This window comes from Schistocerca cancellata, chromosome 5 (genome assembly GCF_023864275.1).
Source record: "Schistocerca cancellata isolate TAMUIC-IGC-003103 chromosome 5, iqSchCanc2.1, whole genome shotgun sequence".
NCBI lineage: Eukaryota > Metazoa > Arthropoda > Insecta > Orthoptera > Acrididae > Schistocerca > Schistocerca cancellata.
In genome coordinates this window covers 486,200,355-486,222,746 of record NC_064630.1, presented here as the reverse complement: position 1 = coordinate 486,222,746, position 22,392 = coordinate 486,200,355, and positions in this window count along the sequence as shown.

The following is a 22,392-nucleotide window of genomic DNA, read 5'->3' as shown; positions in this document are numbered from 1 at the left end:
TTAGGATTGACGTTCTGTCGCGCTGACCACTCAGCTACCGGGGGCGGAGAGACTCGCAAGTAACAACTGTAAAATCCGAGTATGTACACTTACAACCAGTCACTACAAAGAACTATCGCAACTCATTATTTTAACAAAATACAGAGAAATCCTGTGTTAAAAGATTTAAGCTTTGCATTATTTAAAAAGAAAGACATTCCTGATTGTACCTTCTGTAAGCACACTGGCAAAGATCACATCCCTCCATTACTAGTAACATTTTTGTCGATTCTCCGCCAACATTCCAAAGATGCAAACATAAAATACGGAACCGAACAATTAGCACACAAATAATAGCTACGTACCGATTACAGATCGAACTGGATCGAGCACTTCTCTGCGGGACCTAATGCTGGCGCCGCCTCTGCCATTATTTCTCTCCAGCCAACTCCGGGAATACTGGTCAAGTCGGAAAGAGTCACAACCGCGTAACACCTTTCTCTCCTTGCATATATGAACCTCTTTAGCATGTAGAACTGCTGTCCATCCTGTAGTTATCTGCAACCAATATGACTCAACTTGCATTTCCTTCTGTCTGCTCTCCAGCGAGCCAAAAATAAAAGTGGTCGAAGATTCAATTAACATCTACCTCTACAATTATTACTCGCCAGTGAAAGGAGGTGATGCGTGAAGATGACAACTGACAAAGGGTGCTACGACACAACAAACGTACAATTAACGTTCCCACCGGCATAAAACTGAGGTCATAATTCTCCAGCGAGCCATAACTAAAAGAGGTCGCAGATTCAATTAACATCTACGTTTATAATTATTACTCGCCAGTGGAAGGAGGTGATGCGAGAAGATGATAACTGACAAAGGGTGTTACAGCACAACAAACGTTCAATTAACGTTCCCATCGGCATAAAACTGAGGTCATAGTTCATAGTTTGTTAAAAAAACCATTACTATTAGGATGCCTTAGAGAAGTCTAACACTATATTTCCCCTCAGGCATAGGGCGGAAATAGGATAGACAAGCACTCCATTAAAAACTGATAACGAAGAGATAGGGGATCCAGTATTAAAAGAGGAATTTAAAAGAGCGTCGGATGACTTAAGAGCAAATAAGATAGAAGGGGTAGATAATATTCCATCAGAATTACTAAAATCATTGGGGAAAGTGGCAACAAAACAATTATTCACACTGGTATGTAGTATTTATGAGACTCGCGATGTCCATCAGACGTTCGGAAAAACATCATCCACACAATTTCGAGGACTGTAGGAGCTGAGAAGTGCTAGAATCATCGCACAATCAGCTTATCAGCTCCTAGTTGCTGACAAGAATATTACGCAGGAGAATGTAAAAGAAAACAGACAATCTGTTAGGTAGTGATTAGTTTGGCTTCAGGAAAGGTAAAGGCAACAGAGAGGCAGTTCTGGCGCTGTGGTAAAGGAAACAAGACTGAAGAAAAATCAAGATACGTTCATAGGATTTGTCAACCTGGAAAAGCGTTCGACAATGTCAAAAGGAGCAAGTGTTTGAAATTCAGCGAAAAACAGGGGTAAGCTGTAGGGAAGGACGGATAATATACAACATGTACAAGAATCAAGAGGAACCAATAAGAGTAGGAGGCAAAAAAGGGCTCGGATTAAAAAGAGAGTAAGACATGGTTGTAGTCTTTCGCCCCTGCTGTTCATTCTACACACCGAAAAAGCAATGACGGAAATCAAAGAAAATTCAAGACTGGGATTAAAATTGAAGGTGAGAGGATATCAGTGATAAGATTGGCTGATGACATTGCTATCCCCAGTGAAAATGAAGAAGAATTACAGGATCTGTTGAATGGAATGAATAGTCAAACGAGTGCAGAGTATGAATTGAGAGTAAATCGAAGAGAAGCGAAACTAATGAGAAGAAGCAGAAAATTAGAAACTTATATTAAGGATCTGTGATCACAAAATAGACGGGAGATGTAGAGGGTAAAAACTGTAGAGGAAGACAGAGATTGGAAGACATCCAGTAGATAATTGAAGACGTAGGTTGTAGGTCTTACTCTGAGATGGAAAGATTGGCACAGGAGAGGAATTCGTGGTCGTCAGTATCAAAACAATCAAAGGACTCATGACACAAAAAACGAAAAATAACTAAAACTTTATGTTTAATTGTCTCTTGCACGATACAAGTGGTAGCTGGCTGGAGAACACACTACCACCACTAGATGGTGTCCGCCGATAACCACCCCGCTGCAAATGTAAGTGTAGCAGCTGCAACAACCCAACTCCCAGAACACAGAGAGCTCGCTCCACGATTGTTAAAAACGAGACTGCAAACGGGGAATGCCCTGTACGCCCACACACCGCCAGAACCACTGATTGCCAGAAACAGAGGCTTGATAAGGCGGGCAGTATACCACCAGCTGAAGAGTAGCGCATCAGAATAAAATGCAAGCTGTTTTTAACACACTATAATGTTCTTTATTACGTCTCTCTCTCTCTCTCTCTCTCTCTCTCTCTCTCTCTCTCTCTCTAACTCTAACTCTAACTCTCGGAGAGCGGTGATGGCTGTTTCCTAGATACTTATTTCGCTAACATTCGTGTGTAATAACAACCTCGCTGATTTAAACTGCATCTTACTTTACCGTTTTTAATGTTGCTGGCATCCGTCTGTTACTCTCACTTTGAAAACTAACTGGTAGCAGTGAAGCTTTTGTTGCTTACTAAATTCTGTAAATGCTGTAACATACTCCCTAAGCGCTGATGACTAATTTCGTGGAAGCTTTCTCTAAATCAGTCACGTAATTCTATGTAAGATGGATTTGTTACCTGTAGATCAATACGCCAGTGACACTGAGATGCTTCGTGAACTTTAATAAGAATTCCTGTAGTGAAGACGACTTTCTTTTCACGAAAACGCTATCTAGAAATTTGGAGAATGGGCGTAGCCGTCTACAGAACGGCTCTACTACCGTCAAGTACATTTCGTTTAAAGGCTACAAAGATAACTGAAATTAGGGCTCGTATAGGGGCATAAAACGAATCGTTCATTTTTTCCTGTCTCTTTTTGTGAGTGGCGCAAGGCACCCTCTACCACATACCATACAATGGCTTTGCGGAATATTTATGTAGAACGAAATGTGTTCTAAAAATTTAAGAGTCATAATCAGAAGAGATATGATGATCTCGTGATTAAGTGATCTACTGTTCACACCAGCATTAGCATACAGGATGAAGAAAAAATGCTACACCTGACGGTCAGTATGCGACTCCTCATCCTAGTTCAAGACAAAAGTGTACTTAGCAAAACCTAGTCCCGCCAATAGGTTTAATAGGAATGCTATTTAAAATACGAGGCTCTTCCAGCACTATAACTGCGTGCAGCATGGTCAAGAACAGTAGAATGAACTCTGCGCTCTGCCGTAGCTGTCCCATTAGCTCGGTGAGGCGAAGAAATGCCGTGGACAACAGGTATACACACTCGCCGATGTTGAAATCGCGTTCGCGCTTTCTTACAGTCTTACGCGACCAATTTGTTTCTACCATGATACAACTGAAGGCAACAGAAAATACTAATGCCTACAGTAACATCGTCTATATCCAGTAAGATACAAAAAATACAACAGATAGGATACACTAGATTGCACATTATGCTACGCACAATAATTCCGTTCTGTGCGTTTGACATCCAGGCTTATCTTCACAGAGCCAGTACGTACGCATACGATCAACTTTCACTTTAGAGAAGTTTTTCAAAGCGACCACTTTTCATACGAAAACAATTCGCCACTTCCTGGACATTATGCAAGACATGTGCACCCTTCACTGTCGAAGCAGCATACTCATGAACTATTGGGTCTTGTGTGGAGTACTAGACCTTATCCCCACAAATAAAAATCTAGTGGATTAAGATCCAGGAAATGTCGGTGTTGACGGACCTAGGCGTGGGTAAAGCTTTGTATTGTGCAGTCATCAAGGTTGCACGAGCGGCCTTCGGCTCCGAAAGCCCATATCGATGATGGTTCGCACGCTGTCACTTGTTGATGGCCCGGCACTGAAATCTGCAGCAGTTTGTGGAAGGATTGCACTTCTGTCTCGCTGAATGATTCTCTTCAATCTTCGTTGGTCCCGATCTTGCAGGATCTTTTTCCAGCCGCAGCAATGTCGGAGATTTGATGTTTTACCAGATTCCTTATATTCGCGGTACACTCGTGAAATGGTCGTATGGAAGCATTCTCACTTCATCGCTACCTCGGAGATGCTGTGTCCTATCGTTCGTCCGCCAACTATAAAACCACGTACAAGCTCATTTAAATCTTAATAACCTACGCCGGCCGGAGTGGCCGAGCGGTTCTAGGCGCTACATCCTAGAACCGCGCGACCGCTACGGTCGCAGGTTCGAATCCTGCCTCGGGCATGGATGTGTGTGATATACTTAGGTTAGTTAGGTTTAAGTAGTTCTAAGTTCTAGGGGACTGATGACCTCAGATGTTAAGTCCCATAGTGCTCAGAGCCATCTGAATCGTTTGAAGTTGAGTACGTTTATCAAAATCGCAACTTCACTCACAATTGTGGCCAATACTTCTTGAAAATCGACGTGGCAAAAAGGTCAATCCCGTTTCAAATATAAATAAATAAAGCCAAACCGTAGACTCCTGGAACAGTAATTGCATCCACCACGGGTCAGTGGTTCGAATCCACGTCGGGGTCCTTTTTTATTTTTTAAACGTCCGGCAGTGACAGACAGTAATCATGTATGCGTGAGCTGCGTTTTCGTGAATGTGTGTGCATGTTGTCTAATTCGGATGAAGGACGTTTGGCGGAAAGCTTTCTTGTTAATAGTCTCTTTGTTGCGCCTGTCTGCGACTCAACATCTCCGCTTTATGGTGAGTAACAGCTAGCAATCTATCCTTTTCATAATACTGTCATAATTCCATCCTGGATTTTCCATTGTTTGAAAAATAAAAAAAGTAGACTGCTGGGACATTAAACCCACATCCATTACGGAGCTATGGTTCTAATCCTCGTCAGGTTCCTGTTTTTTAATTTTTTGGACTTCCGTTCCCTAGCTCTCGTCGTTTATAAGCAGGACATTATTTTGTCACATGCCAATAACCTATCGCATGACAGTGAAATCCGTTAAACTGCATGCATGTATCTACTAACAGCTCAGTGGATAACCATAACTGGTTCTGTAAAGTTCACGTAGGGCAGCTTCCCTACGGAGTACAAAACGATGCATACGTCGATACACACTACTGGCCATTAAAATTGCTACACCACTAAAACGACGTGCTACAGACGCGAAATTTAACCGACAGGAAGAAGATGCTGTGATATAGAAATGATTAGCTTTTCAGAGCATTCACACAAGGTTGGCGCCGGTGGCGTCACCTACAACGTGCTGACATGAAGAAAGTTTCCAGCCGATTTCTCATACACAAACAGCAGTTGACCAGCGTTGCCTGGTGAAACGTTGTTGTGATGCCTCGTGTAAGGTGGAGAAATGAGTACCATCACGTTTCCGACTTTGATAAAGGTCAGATTGTAGCCTATCGCGATTGCGGATTATCGTATCACGACATTGCTGCTCGCGTTGTTCGAGATCCAATGACTGTTAGCAGAATATGGAATCGGTGGGTTCAGGAGGGTAATACGGAACGCCGTGCTGGATCCCAACGGCCTCGTATCACTAGCAGTCGAGATGACAGGCATCTTATCCGCATGGCTGTAACGGATCGTGCAGCCACGTCTCGATCCCTGAGTCAACAGATGGGGACGTTTGCAAGCCAACAACCATCTGCACGAACAGTTCGACGACGTTTGCAGCAGCATGGACTATCATCTCGGAGACCATGGCTGCGGTTACCCTTGACGCTGCATCACAGACAGGAGCGCCTGCGATGGTGTACCCAACGACGAACCTGGGTGCACGAATGGAAAAACGTCATTTTTTCGGATGAATCCAGGTTTGTTTACAGCATCATGATGGTCGCATCCGTGTTTGACACCATCGCGGTGAACGCAGATTGGAAGTGTGTATTCGTCATCGCCATACTGGCGTATCACCCAGCGTGATGGTATGGGGTGCCATTGGTTACACGTCTCGGTCACCTCTTGTTCGCATTGACGGCACTTTGAACAGTGGACGTTACATTTCTGATGTGTTACGACCCGTGCCTCTACCCTTCATTCGATCCCTGCGAAACCCTATATTTCAGCACGATAATGAACGACCGCACGTTGCAGGTCCTGTACGGGCCTTTCTGGATACAGAAAATGTTCGACTGCTGCCCTGGCCAGCACATTCTCCTGATATCTCACCAATTGAAAACGTCTGGTCAATGGTGACCGAGCAACTGTCTCTTCACAATACGCCAGTCACTGCTGTTGAACTGTGGTATCGTGTTGAAGGTGCATCGGCAGCTGTACCTGTACACGCCATCCAAGCTGTGTTTGACTCAATGCCCAGGCGTATCAAGACCGTTATTACGGCCAGAGGTGGTTGTTCTGGGTACTGATTTCTCAGGATCTATGCACTCAAATTGCGTGAAAATGTAACCACATGTCAGTTCTAGTATAATATATTTGTCCAATGAATACCCGTTTATCATATTCATTTCTTCTTGGTCTAGCAATTTTAATGGCCAGTAGTGTACTTTTTGTGCTGGGTGCATCCGATAATCAAGATGCTGCAGCTGTTCGTGCGTGTACTGCATGGTACCCTCAAAGGCGCCATCCGATAAGAATGTTCGCGGGAAATCGGTAATCTTCGTCCACAAGTAATAGACAGAGGTCGTTCAAGGAGTAGATATACTCCACAAACAGAGGACGCGATTCTTGAAAATGCTCACCGATAACTTTGACGATGTACCTGTGTTATTGCAAGTCAGTTCCAGGTATCTCAAAGACTTGTTGTTGAAGTGTTGCACGATGAATAACTGCATCCACACGTTATCTCAGCACCAATGGCCAGAAGGCCGTATTTGACGAGTGCAGTTGTCAATGGCTTTTGCACCAAGTGGAAGATATCGAACATTTTATAAACAACGCGATATTGACCAACGAATCTAGTTTCACTTGTGAGCATATTTCCAACCACCACAATGGCGATTATTGGTCGGAACACAACCCATATGTTGCTGGTGAACATGGCTTTCAGGCATTCTTTGCAATTACCTGGGCTGGAATCATGGGAGGCCTTTATTTACTGCTGGAAAAGTTGAATACGCACTTGTATCGTACATCTGTATACATTACTTTGGCTGACGCATTAGAAAAAGTTCCATTTGGTGTTCAGCGACAGCTGTGGTTTCAGTATGCAGCATTATGGTGCATGGCGACACTCTGGAATGAATGAAGTTTTTGTAGGGAAACGGGCTGGTCGTGGAGGTCCATTGTTCTGCTTCCACGTTGATGACTGGAAACATGTTACCTGACTGGACGAGGCTCGTCTCAAATTGTATCGAGTGGATGGACGTGTACGGGTATGGAAACAATCTCATGAATCAGTGGTCCCTAGGGGAGTGTTCAAGCTGGTGGATGCTCTGTAATAGTGTGGGGCGTGTGCAGTTGGAGTGGTATGGGACCTCTGATCCGTCTAGATACAACTCTGACAGGTGATACGTACGTAAGCATCCTGTCTGATCACCTGTATCCATTCATGTGATTCGTGCATTCCGACGGACTTCGGTAATTCCAGCAGGACAATGCGACACCCCACACGTCCAGATTTGCTACAGAGGGTCTTCAGGAGCACTCTTCTGAGTTTAAACATTTTCGCTGGCCACAAACGAACGTTATTGTGCATATCCGGAATGCCTTGCAAAGTGCGGTTCAGAAGATGTCTCCACACCCTCGTGCACTTACGGATTTATGGACAGCCCTTCAGAGATTGTGGTGTCAGTTCCCTCGAGCTACTTCAGACATTAGTTGAGTCCATGCCACGTCGTGCTGCTGCACTTCTACGTGTTCGCGGGGCCCTACACGATATTAGGGAGGTGTACCAGTATCTTTGCCTCTTTAGTGTGTAATGCAATATGGTTTTGTTTTATAGTTGAAACAAGTGTCAAGCAAAGCAATTGTACAGAAGGAAGTTACTAAGAAAAATTTTGCCAATTTCTCCAGGTGTGAAAACTTTATAAACAAGGTGTATTGTTGTCATGGTTTAATGGAGCACAGTTAAATTTGGAATCTTTGTCCTCTTTTATCAGTCGTCAAGATTAGTTCCCTATCTTCATTTTTACTTTCATGACTGTGTTTGCATACTCGCAAGTCGCGAGTATGAGAAGCATTGTTGTGAAATTTGGTAAGATATTGTCTTGCACTGCACATCGCAAATACGACAAATGAAATTTGCTTGTGGACAGTTACATCAATATTCCTGATAGTGACAGTTTGCTGAGCAGACGAGTGTTCGGTGCGCACAGGTAGGCCAATAAATTTAATTATCATCGGAGTTCATGTCAATTGTAAGGTGCAGTGATTGTCAGAGTGTATTTGTGAAAAGAAATACCAGTTCAGAGGCTTAATATCAGCAGAAGATTTCACAAAGTGTTATCCCGTGAATTTTCGATCTGTTTTATCAGAAAGCCAGATGCGTTATTTTTTTATGTCCATTTCCTCCGTAACTACAATTATAGTTTGCTACAGCGATTGTCTGAAAGACTGAAGATAAAGGTCAGCTATATTAATGGTCAACATTTTAGTCTGAGTCATTTTGTTTTGCAGTCAGATAGCACATGTACAATAAAAACTCATTGAAATCGGATTGCTTTCTCGCAGAGGAATTGTTTCTTGTACCTGCTAGTGTGGATTTCATACCTTGTAGCGTGTGGTATACGTATTTCCGTTCAAAATTAAATTTTACCACAGTACTGTTGCCTCTCGATATCAAAATAAGTATTACACGTTCCTCAGATACCAGCCAGACATTTGGAAACACGAGTTCCAATTCTTACACAATACTTTCGTATTTTATATCTCAGAATGTGTTAATAACGCTAAGATTTAAAGAAGTATATATATTTGCATATGACAGAATGTGAGACTACACCCAGCAACTCTATAGACCATGACATTATCCTTTTTTGTGGCTAGTTTCCTTCAGTTATAATCAAGTTTCCTTAAGTAACTAACTTTTTCTTCTTTAAATTTAACTGAAAACTTTAATTTCCTCTCGAATCGAAATTTTCCTTCTGGTTCAGACTATGTTATTATTTAATTCGTGACATTTTAGAAGAATGAAAATTATGTTCTGACTGAATGTGAAATAAGGGAACTAAGCTATACTTCTACATAGACTCGAGGCTTCTTCTGAAAAGTAATTGTTTGCTGTTTTTCTTTTTAAACATCCTGGTTTTTATAAAAAGTTCACGAATGGTCCAATTATTTTCCTTTTTCCAGTTGTTTCTGACAGTTTTGTTCCTTTCTTGGTGTAATTATAGTTTGAATTCAGTTACAGATTCTCCTCCATCGTCGCTGACGTAGTTTGTATAGGAATATGTAAGCTGCGTGATTGCTCTCACCTCTGAAGCTGGGAACTTCACGAAATCCGCGTACATTATCTTCCTCGTCTTAATTTCAGTCGTTGTTGTCGTTGATAGCATTGCACATTTAAAATTTAAACCACTTCCATAAGCCTAGGATTTGTGAACAGGCTACCGTTCGGTGCAGCGCTGTGTCAGAGAAAGCCACAATGTTCACATGAAGGGTTTCTTGTGATTCTCAGCTGGTGCTGCCGTGATGCTGTCGGAAACATCGCTTAAGAACTTGTATGCGGCCGAGCGCAGCGTTGAACTTATAGTCACATCCGAAAAATTTAGACCAGGTTAGCTTTCAGTTAAAATATTTGTGTTTCATTTGGCTGACTGGTGTGTAGAATCTTTCTTTCTGTAGTTATCCCATAATCTTGTTCCTCATGAAGTTCTTCTCATTTTGGAGTATTTTCCACAATTCCCGTTGTGATTTTAAGAGTGCGAGTAATATACATGGGTATCCGTCTTTGAGTTCTACTTGTTGTGGTAATTCGCCATATGGCCTCCAATAAATCCGACTGACCTGCATTTTGTTTAAGGAATTTTATAAGATTTTTAACTGTGCAGTTTTTTCTTACAACCTATGAAGCCTAATCCACCGCCATTTAACGGTTTTGTCAACTGGTCTCTGCCTTCGCAGATTAACATCCCTTTCCAGATGACCCATCCTATATACTTCTCTATTTGAGCAATACACTGTCGCTCTATGGGTTTTATTTGAGTTGTATACCACATTTTTGAAAGAGTCAGCACTTTGAGATATTGCTGTTCTTTGAATAAGATTTAAGTTCGCCTTAATGACCTCTTAGTTTCTCCACCTCTGATTTGGAATTATCCTCAACCAATTCGATCATTTTCTTCCCCTGTTTAACGTCGCATTCAGCGAAGGGATGTGGCGTGATTTGTGAAGTTTTGTTCAACCATAGGAGCTGAGTTTTTTTGTTTGTTGTTGCTCCTCCCGCTTCCTTATGAGAATCCATTATTTCTAATATCTTCCCAATATCTGCTTGTTGCGTGAGTAGGATTGTTATGTCGTCAGCATAAGCGTTAACGGCTAGCCTTTATGCAACAACATTTATTCCAGAGATTTGGTTGCTGATTGCTCGGGTCAATGGTGCCAAGGAAATTATAAATAAAATCATGGAAAATGGGAAACCCCGCCGGACTAAGCGCTGATTTGAGATTTCTCCCTTGAAGTGGCCGTTTATTTGTGTTTTGGAGACCATTGGATTCCGATGTGGTAGTAGCTGATGTACTGTGGCCTGTGTGAAGTTATGGTGCTGCAACACATTCCTTAGATATTGGTGACTGACTTTGTCCAGGCGTTTTGTAGATCAGTGTTCGACAATCCTATTGTGCCGGTTTGGAATATCCACCAGAAGAAGGGCATGTCTCTGAGAGAGCAAAGTCCATCAATGATCTTCCTGTTGGGAACACTACACGTGTGGCCAGGCCCGGTTATCACAGTGTCTCTTTCAGTCTTGCGGCTTTATACGCGCCATAATATCTGAGTCGGCGCATAACAAAGTTATAGGCCTACAATCAATTACTCTACTTGGTTTCGCAGTTTTGTGTACAAGGAGTATAATTCCTAGTCTATTTTCTGAATATATTTTACTCACTCCTTGTTCCTATTTCATGAGCTCCGTGAATTCCGCTTTGATAACTGATCAGAAGACTGTAAAATTCATAGGTAGGCCGTCAATGCTTTATAGCGTCTTCGGATATAGGCTCTAACGACACAGCGATATTTCTGTTGGTCAGGGAAGTCGTGCAGTGTTGTGGCAAACTTGTTGTTTTGGAAGGATCTGATGATTGTTCTCCGAACAGTTTCCGTAAATGGTCCTTAATATCTTCCATATTCGCGATGTTGTTCCCGTCGTAAGATGTTAGATTTCCCATAAATGTCTGTCTCGTTTCCGGTCTGTACTGAGGTGGTAGATGCTCCATTGGTCGTCTGGAATGTATCACTTATCTTTGCAACTGTTTACTTTGCTTTCGAATTCTTTTTCCTGTAGTTCTTGTATCTTCTTTTTGAACTTCTAATTCGCGAGTTCGATCTTCTCCGTTATCCACATGTTCTTGGAGTTCTTGAACAATCAAACAATAGAATTCGATGTTTTTCTTCTAGTGTCACTGATCCTATACGCTATGTTTCTGAACAGTTTACGAATTCCATGTTTCACAAGTTTATCCCAATATTCAATAACGCTGATAAAGAACCGCTTTCGATGAACCCATGTTCGATAACATTCGCAGAATTTTGTTTTTGCTCCGTCAAAGTTGAGCAAATTGCAGCTTAACTTCCTGTATCCCTCTCTCATTGCGAAGGGACGGGATGAAACTTTTATGTTAACGACAGCTGTATGGTGGTCCGAGAATGTGACGTGGATTACTTCATCTGTATATCTATCCATTTTGTGGTATAAAATCTGTACAGTCCCGAGGCTGACAGTGGAGATACGTACATATAGTGGGGCCGCCTGATGGCTGTCCAATCTATGACGTCTATCAGATGTAGTCCTTCAATCATATTATATAAGGGGCCGCAATTATGGGTTGATACTGCTGTGCCGCCAATCTTACAGCACAATTAAAATCTCCCCCTTCCCCCCTCCCCCCCCCCCCCCCAAAAAAATCAGTGTTTCATAAAGTACGGGATACTTTTACAGAAAACTTTTCTCTATTAGTTCTGTTATTTGTTACTGATTGCAGATAAAGGTTTAATTCATTAGTTTGGCTTTGATAGCGCGTCCATCCGGTTGCTTTTCTAACATCTCCCGTTCCTGTAGCCTTCTGGTTAAAATGCAACAACATCTACCGCTAGATCCGACATTGTTGTACACATTGCATTGCTGTTATGTATTCATCTCTTCGCAAGATAGTTCCTGAAGGAAGGCAATGTCCACGTCATTGGTTTTTAATAAAATTCTCCAAGTCCTCATTTTTTGCGATCGTTTTTGCGCAGCTATTTAACGTGAATAGAATAGGCAGCCTCCTAGTTGCCATTACAAGTTATTTGTCAGTTTTCATGCCCATTCATGTTCCCCTACTTAAATGTCTTGTCCGGATTCGTTTCCAGGACGTTAACTTTCGATTTCTCCTTTGTCGTCGGCTGGGTATTCTCTTTCTGCATCTTTCTCATTTCTCGGACGTGTCGCATTTAAATTTAGTTTGGCTTTTATTCTCGGTGTCTTCTCAACAACTTCCGGTTGCTAATACTTGCTTTTCTGTCTTAACTGTGTGCTTTACAAATCGTGTGGTGACACTGAAAGTTGCTTCCACAAAATTGTCTACTTTACTTTCCCATTTACATGCTTGAGTCACAACTGCTGCGTTTTCACTCAACTTTTCTTGTGTTGTTGCCTGGCGAGTTGTTTGCTGCAGTGGTTGGTGTTCACTTTCCTGATATGGACGGCTCGAGAGGCTCGCCACGTATGGTTGTCGGGACTGAAGAATATCTGTGTTTGTGTGAGTTTCCATACCAGTCTCGGGTACAAACCGTATTGCTGGAATGTTATCGGGCTTGTTTCCTTAGTATCTGTGTCGACTTTTCTTAAAGGTCTCCTTCGAAATTCATACTGCCTTTTCCGAGTGCCGCCTCTACTTGTTCTGACTTCAATGAGACCAAGAAGGAGTTTCAATTTCCATGTCTGTTTCGTTTCCTTTTGAAATGAAATCTCACGGACTTTGTAGTTGTCTTCCTGAACAATAGCTGCAGACTGGTCTCTATCCGTTTCATCCTTTTGAGCGTTATCTGAGTTCTTGTGTATTTCATTTCTTGCTGCCCTCTTGTTCAAGGCCGGTCGGTGTGGCCGAGCGATTCTAGGCGGTACAGTCTGGAACCGCGCGACCGCTACGGTCACAGGTTCGAATCCTGCCTCGGGCATGGATGTTTGTGATGTCCTTAGGTTAGTTAGGTTTAAGTTGTTCTGAGTTCTAGAGGACTGATGCCTCCGATGTTAAGTCCCATAGTGCTCAGAGCCATTTGAACCATTTCTTGTTCAAGAGTTGGAGTTCCTCTTCAACTAAGCTAGGTGACTGTTCAGTGGATTCCGCGTCAGTACTCTCGGTGCTGCCCGGTGCAGTACTTGAAAGAATCAGTTCTTGTGCCTCAGATCTTGTCCGCTGTTGCAGATTATTTCGCAGAATAAACACGCGCCGTGGGCGGTTTTCCCGAAGATATCCTGGTTCGTTGCACATGTAACATGTGGGAGTTCGCTCAACATATGTATGAAATGCAACCGCCTACAAGAATGTGGGACGGCACATCGGACGTAACAAACATTCGTACAGATTTAATTCCATTGTAGCACTGTATCTTGCATCTAACAGACCACTTTTACAATTCGATACTTTTTACCTGTCAGCAATAAAAAGTACCTTTACCAAGTCCTTGTTGTCTAGTTTTTGGGGAAGATTTAGCACCCTGACCGTTTTTACTTCACTGTTAGGTTACTTATATCAACGGTACTGACAGAATCATCATGATGACGGAATTAAAATATTCCCTGGATTTTCAGTAATGTTCTAGCTAAGATAACAGAACCATACAATGTAGCAAAAACACGGAACTCAGCATTATCACAAGAAATACCGAATTTTTCATGCAGCTAGACATGAATTTCCAAAGCCGTGGGTTGCACATGTCTCGTATCCTTGTCAAAGGCGAACCTCAAAGTATTTTTCCTGATGGAATCCATGGGCATTACTTACGAGCACGAAGCGGAACCTTCGCTTGACGAACAATACACAAAGACGATGAAGACGCAGACCAAGAAATTCCTATTTACAAATTCGGTGGCCGCTCAAGGAATACAATATACGCACACGGTAAAAAAATGGTTCAAATGGCTCTGAGCACTATGGGACTTAACTTCTGAGGTAATCAGTCCCCTAGAACTTAGAACTACTTAAACCTAACTAACCTAAGGACATCACACACATCCATGCCCGAGGCAGGATTCGAACCTGCGCGCACGGTAACACTTGTTGATGTAACCAGTCAGCAACAAGACGGAGCGCGGCACCACATGTCTACACAGGCTGAGCACTATTCCGCGGCTGCCTACTCACAGTGAATTACGACGACTTGAACGGTATTGTGGACTGTTACACGTCCATCTGTACCTCCCAATGTGCTGCACTATGTGACAGTGTTGTCAGCTACTCGTTTGCACACAAATGTTTTCAAAATGAACCCGATGTGATCTGACTAGTAAACATCTGTCTAGAATTTGGATGAGGGATCGCTTGCCACCTCCAAGTGGTGTATTTTTTCTACGTCTCTATATTAACAGAGACATTAAAAAATACGAAAGATCAGCAAAATGTGTGTAACTTTAGCGAGCAACTATCTGTTTCACGATTCAAAATGTGTGAATTCCTAAGGGACCAAACTGCTGGGGTCATCGGTCCCTAGCCTTACACACTACTTAAACTAACTTATGCTAAGAACAACACACACACACACACACACACACACACACACACACACATGCCCGAGGGAGGACTCGACCCTCTGGCGGGAGGGGCCGCGCAATCCGTGACATGGCGCCTCTAAACGCGCGGTCATTCCACGCGGCGTTTCACGATTCAGTCCAGTATCTGTTGAGATACATGCATATGTAAACCATGGACTGTTTTTCCACCTCCGCAGTAAAGCAGGCTTCTGTCGAAGAGTAGCAGCATAGTTCTTGTGAAAATCAGCTGGGTAAGTTTTTGGGGATCGTACGTTTCAGGCAGGTTGCAAGATAATTGTATCACACGTCTGTTAATCCAACCTGACAAGGATCCAAGGCTGACGAGAAAATCCCATAACCGGTGCATTTCTTAACTTACCACACTACAAAAAACGAGTCTGAAAATCTAAATATTCCTGAAACGTGTTACGCAAATGATAAATAATTATTGATTAAATCTAATATGAAGTACAACATGGGTATTTTTCAACAGCATATTGACATCAGTGCAACTCATTTCCATATGTACTGCTATTTGTAGCAGCAGTAGGGCGAGAGCACACTACGGATCATGTAACACATATTCTTAACATTAGCAAAAACCCCTTGAAAGTTGGTACTTTCGTACCATAGCAGTAAACATAAATACTAAACGTGTCTCCCTGTATCAACTTCTTACTAAGTGTTTGTTCTATAGCAAGTATCCAACCCCAGTAACTTGGTTGACGAATCGATTTCCGTGATGCCGAATAACCAGTCATCTACTCGTTCCCACCATTAACAAATATTCCATTAAAACTACTTTCTCGAAATAAATATGCGTCCCATACTGACACTGGAATGTAATTTGCTTATGACAGATATCTGTAGATAGTCATCCAGATGCGCAACATAGAATTTCACCAAGATATAGAGTACAATACTGTCGGTATCGCTGTTTCGCTGTTTGTATAATAGACCTCCTCGATAAATAACTGAAACTATAGACTTGCAATGCACAGTTTTATAACCCACTTATCGGTCGTAGTTAGCTGGAATGTGTACACTTCTACAAAAGTCAACCATCAACTTATGTGTATTTACTTTAATTCTCCGGAAGGTGCTGGTTTAGATTCAATGTTAGTCATTTTTAGTATTTGTATATGTGTATGACAAACACTGGAACGCCTTTTAGCATAGTAGTATGATCACAGCCTCTGCCAACAATTATTCATATCAGTAACAATACTCTCTGGATAAGATCGTAACACTTGCGGTCACGTGATCTTCTGGTTATACCTTCTAAACTGGTTGTACTTGCAATCCAACTGTAAACTCCTAGCCTAGTTATACTATTTTGTATGTACTGTGTCTCGATACCTCAGAGTCAGGAATGGGTGTGGGAGCGGATCCAGCAAGAATAAGCAACATGTAACTTTTTTTGTTATTCTGCACATCAAAACGCATACTAAGATGGAATATTTGCTACATATATTTATTTAAGTATCAGCCCTAATGTCTTTAAAATGCGGTATGTCTCTCCCAATCGAACAGTATGTACCATTATGACAACTGCTTAGAAAAACAGCAGTAAAAAATTTGGTAATGTTAACGTCCGAAGTCGCCATGGCCTGGAGGGCCACCATATTGTGTGGGAGACTGTGGTGTCGTTTAAATTAGAGCAAAGAAGTGTATTTTTTGCAAAATAGTACTTGCAATCCAAACTTTCATCCATAAACACATACAGTACATTGTAATAAGATCAGTGAAAGCTTAACATCAGTATTGGTGATCACCAAGTAGACGAAGTTGAGGAATTCTGCTACCTTGGCAGCAAAATAACCCATGATGGACGGAGCGAGAATAACACAGAAACAGACTAGCACTGGCAAAAAGGACATTTATGGCCAATAGAAGTCCACTGCTATCAACCATAGACCTTAATTTGAGGAAGAAATTTCTGAGATAGCACGTTTTGACTGCAGCATTGTGTGGTAGTGAAACATGGACTGTGGGAAAACCGGAACAGAAGAGAATCCAAGCATTTGAGATGTGGTACTATAGAAGAATGTTTAAAATTAGGTGGACTGATAAGGTAAGGAACTAGGAAGTTCTTCGCAGAATCGGCGAGGAAAGAAATATACCGAAGACACTGACAAGAAGAAGGAACATAATGGTAGGATATCTGTGAAGATATCGGGAATAACTTCCGTGATACTATAGCGGTCGATAGCACTCCGTCTTCAGGCCACGAGTGGCCTACCGGGACCATCCGACCGTCGTGTCATCCTCAGTGGAGGATGCGGATAGGAGGGGCGTGGGGTCAGCACACTGCTCTCCCGGTCGTTATGATGGTATTGTTGACCGAAGACGCTACTATTCGGTCGAGTAGCTCCTCAATTGGCATCACGAGGCTGAGTGTACCCCGTAAAATGGCAACAGTGCATGGTGGCCTGAATGGTCACCCATCCAAGTGCCGACCACGCCCGATAGCGCTTAATTCGGTGATCTCACGGGAACGGGTGTATCCACTGCGGCAAGGCCGTTGCCACTATAGCGGTCGATAGAGGGTAAAAATTGTAGAGGAAGACAGAGATAAGAATACATATAGGAAATAATTGAGGACGTAGGTTGCAGATTCTAGTCTGAGATTAAAAGGTTGGTACAGGAGAGGAATTCGTGGTGGGTCGCATCGAACCACTCAGAAGACTGATGACTCAAAAAGAAAAAAAGAAAAGTGGTACCACCTATACAACAGTGTCTCGATTTACATATTAAATATTTAAAACTATAGACAACAGATAATAGTTTGCATTACACACCCGCCTATCAAACACAACTTAGTCACGAACGGTAGATACGTTACGAACTGTGATGCACTGTAGACAGAGCCTAAAAAATGTTTTTCCACCTCTTTTAATAATCATAACAATATGAGGCTGCTTGAGACTGTTACAATATTCCTTTAGAACGCTTATTTTAATTTTGATCAGTTTCACTTTTTAGAAGATTGTATTTGTTTATTTTTATAAAAAAAGTAATAATGCATGACGGTAAATGTGAACATTACAACCATAGAACGACGACAAGCGTTCATAGGCCGTCTCATAACCCTATCAGGCGTCTCCGACGATTCAGCAGCGACATCCCCAACCTTCTGCACCGCGACGATATTATACGAGCGATATTCACGATAATCAGTCAAAAGTAATTAATTTCCCACCACTGATACTGCCGGAGACAACAAGCGAAAAAAATTATTAAAATTAGGATAAATGGCTTAAAATTAGGCTAACGGAGAAGAATAGCATTAGCTGTTAAACCAAGTCATTTAGATAAGGTGTGTGCTATGCATGTTGGGTGCAGATCAATTTCATCTTCTATCAGTGAGCTTCTCGTGATTTTTTTTACAAATGACTGAATCGATTTCACGGATTTTTTGTAGGTGTATTATTTTACATATTGTCACGGGGCTTAGCATACATGGAGAAAAACACAATATATTTTTTTGCGTTTTATAAGGGATCCATACGTTCCCCCTACTGGTTCTGCAGTTATCAAGCCGATAATAAAGTTCTTCCCACGTTCAGCGTATCACGTCCCTATCAATTTGTTCAAATGCACTGTTGATGCGAGATCCCAGTTCTGGTAGAGGTGAACCTTTCACATAAACCAACGGAAAAAAATTGCATGGGACTATATTACGAGGGCGTGGATGGTATAACATGATTTACTTATCATCAACCTCATCACGACCGATCCATCAGTTTCTCAGTTTCCTTTTTAAGAATTCAGTAACGTCATGGTGGAAGTGGGGTTGAGCACCACTCACTTGGTCTGTTGGTAGATCAAGCCTACACAATTGGTCTTCAGTGGAGGCACGAGCAATTATTTTCCAGGATGTTCAAATACACGTACCGTGCAGTGGTATTCTGCAGAATAGAAAGGGACCGTATACTCTGAAACTGCAAATAACACATTAACATTTGTTGTATCTCGAAAGTGTTGCACGATAGTGCGGGGATTCTCTGTCCAGAAGATTCTCTCATTGTGCCTGTTCACTGTGCTGTTCACAAGGTGTTCACTGAAGGTAAGTTTCCATAAGCTGTTGCAACTGTATCGAATATTCACTTTGTCATCGGGAGTCAGGGCTTGTCGCAATTGCATGCGGTAAGGATTCAGCTTCAGACGTTTCAAAATGGCTCTGAGCACTATGGGACTCAACATCTGAGGTCAACAGTCCCCTAGACTTAGAACTACTTAAACCTAAGGACATCACACACATCCATGCCCGAGGCAGGATTCGAACCTGCGACCGTAGCAGCAGCGCGGTTCCGGCTGAAGCGCCTAGAACCGCTCGGCTACCGCGGCCGGCTCAGACGTTTCCTTAAGATGTTTCAAACGGTCGACTATCATTTGTCAGCACCACCCATGTGGCAATGATGTATTTCTGGACACATGTTCATTTGCATAAAATGCATATTTGGACCATCAGCTGTTTTTGTTTTAAACCCAGACATCTACTGGTTTGGTCTCGGACCACCATCACAGATGCTATCCAAAGATGATCATTTCCGATCAGGAATCAATCCGTGCTGTTTGTCAGGTCAGTTTTATTAATTTCACCTTATATGAGTGAGCTTACTTAGACACAGTTATTCGGTCGAAAATTGGAAAATGTCATTTTGAAATAATAACAGTACAAGTCAAAATACTTTGTTTTATTGTTCCTTTAGCACATAACACACTTCCCTCACAATGCCCAAACTCATCTAGTCTATTGCTTATTTTACTTTCATACTTAATTAAGCACTGCTAGAGTGTGTTTCACGTTTTTTCTTCACAACAGTTACTGATTCCCAAGTATGACACTGTTTCAGACATAATTCATTTAATTAACGCCACACATGACACAACTTGTAACTCTTAGTTATCTTTCTATATATAGATACGTTAGATGTTACACGATGCAAGTTAGCTTCTTACTTCTGTAGAGAAAATATGGCGAAAGGTGGTGTTTCCACATTTGTCAGAAACCGTTTTAATTTCAAGAATAATGATATTAATAAATTTTGCTCAGAACAGCATTTAGAAACTTGTGCAACAGGAGTAGTATTTCATAGTAAGTCGTTTACAGAAGTAAGTATATCGAGTACTTTAACCTCTTCATAAAAAAACTGGAAGTTCTGTTATTCCATCACACAGGCGAAGAACAAGGAAATAGTTCCATAAAAACAAGGGAGAACTGCCATAAGTCAGTAACATCTTGCCACGATATTTCGGCACAAAGTCTTTTGACCATCTTCAGGTGAGTACAGCTGTAGAAGTACTGGCGAATACGCTTTTTTTTTCTTTATTGATTTTCAATTCCCCCCGAAGGGGGCGGGCTGGCAGCAGCTTAGTACGCCGCTCTATAGCCTACAGACTTTTTTTAAAAAAAGGAAGAAGAAAGAAACAAGGAAAAACAGGCGATAAAATGGTGACTTAAAGTGTAAAATGGCGTAAAATTGCGGAAAGTTAAAACAGAAAGCAAGAGGGGTCGGCAATGTTGATAAAATACACAGGAATCAGACAAGTAACATAGTAGACACACAATTAAAAAACGTGGCGACAGTCTGGTTTCTGTTCGCAAGAGATAAAAAATCACACCCAGCGACAGTATGATGGCTGTTCACTACACTTCCCAAAAGACACAACACGGAACACTCACTGGAAAAACACACACTGTACAACACTGCACGAAAATGGCGGTACAAATATGGCACTCGCGAGTCAAAGGCAGATGGGGGGGGGGGACCTGGAGGAGGGGGAAAAACAAGGAGGGAGGAGAGGAAAAAAGGAAAAGGGGGTAACCAAGGAGGGAGAGGATTCATAAAGGGGGGGAGGGGCAGGGCAGACGTGAGAGGGAATGAGAAGAGGCAGAGGAGGGAAATGCAAAAGGACTCAGGGGAGAGAAGGGGGCAGAGAGGGGGGAGGTGGGGAAAAAAGAGGAGGGAAGGGGGGGAGAGGGAGCCTGGGAAAAGGACAGAGGAAAGGAGGGGGAGTGAGGATCAGAGCTGATAGGAGGGATAAATGGAGGGAGAGAGGGCATCATCCGGGAGGGGGAGTTGATGGAAGACACCTTGGGAAAGGAGATGAAGGGTGTAGAGATGGAGGGTAGGGGGGACACAACAGTGAAGACGTGGCAGGGGGCGGGGATGGGAGAGGAGAGGAGCAACCAGGGGGTGAGGGGGATCAAGGTGGCGCGAGGTGTAGAGCATGCGGATATGTTCGAGGAATAGGAGCAATGGGGGAAAGGAATGAGATCATAGAGGATCCGCGTGGGTGACGGGAAGCGTATACGGAAGGCGAGGCGGAGTGCATGACGCTCAAGGATCTGGAGGGACTTATAGAATTTGGGGGGGGGGCAGATATCTAGGCAGGACTGGCATAACAGAGGATGGGAGGGATTAAGGATTTGTAGGTGTGGAGGATGGTAGAGGGGTGCAACCCCCATGTCCGACCAGAGAGGAGTTTGAGGAGTCGGAAGCAGTTGAGGGCTTTGGACTGGATGGAGCGGAGATGAGGGATCCAGGTGGGGTGACGGTCAATGGTGAGGCCAAGGTAGGTGAGGGTGGGGGTGAGGCGGACAGGACAGGCGCAGACAGTAAGGGAGAAATCCAGGAGCCTCAAGGAGCAAGTGGTACGACCTACGATGATTGCCTGGGTCTTGGAAGGATTGATTTTCAGGAGCCACTGGTTACACCATGTGGCAAATAGGTCAAGGTGATTCTGGAGAAGGCGTTGGGACCGTTGGAGGGTAGGAGCGAGGGTCATCAGCATATTGCAAGAGGTGTACTGGAGAGGGGGGGGGGGGGGGGTTGGGGCATATCTGCCGTGTACAGGAGGTAGAGGAGGGGGGAGAGGACAGAGCCCTGGGGCAGCGAATACGCGTTGAGCTCTGCTATTTAAAGCCAAAGGGGACTGCATTGTGCATGAGTCGCACATGTACTGTTTAGCGTGTGCGTTCGCAACTCCGTGCGCTGCGCCTGGCGCCCTCCGTGGTGAAAAACTTGGCATTTTGATATCAAATCGATCTTCATCTTTATACCGACAACTACGTTGACTACGAAGTTTCTCTACAACAGGATTCCAAGCGGAATTTAACTGGTAACCGCTATCTCGATTAATAAGAGTCTCACTGTCTGACAATTTTATTTCTATGGATTCATTTATAATTGAACTCCAGAAATTTGATGTTTGAGCCACAATTTTTGTATCATTGTAATTCACAGAGTGGCCAGTAGAAATACAATGGTCAGCGATTGCGGACTTGGTGGGTTGGAGAAGGCGAGTATGCCGCTGGTGTTCCACAATACGTTCCTGCACCGTTCTTGTTGTCTGCCCTATATATGACTTGCCACAATCACACGGAATCTTGTAGACACCTGATTTACG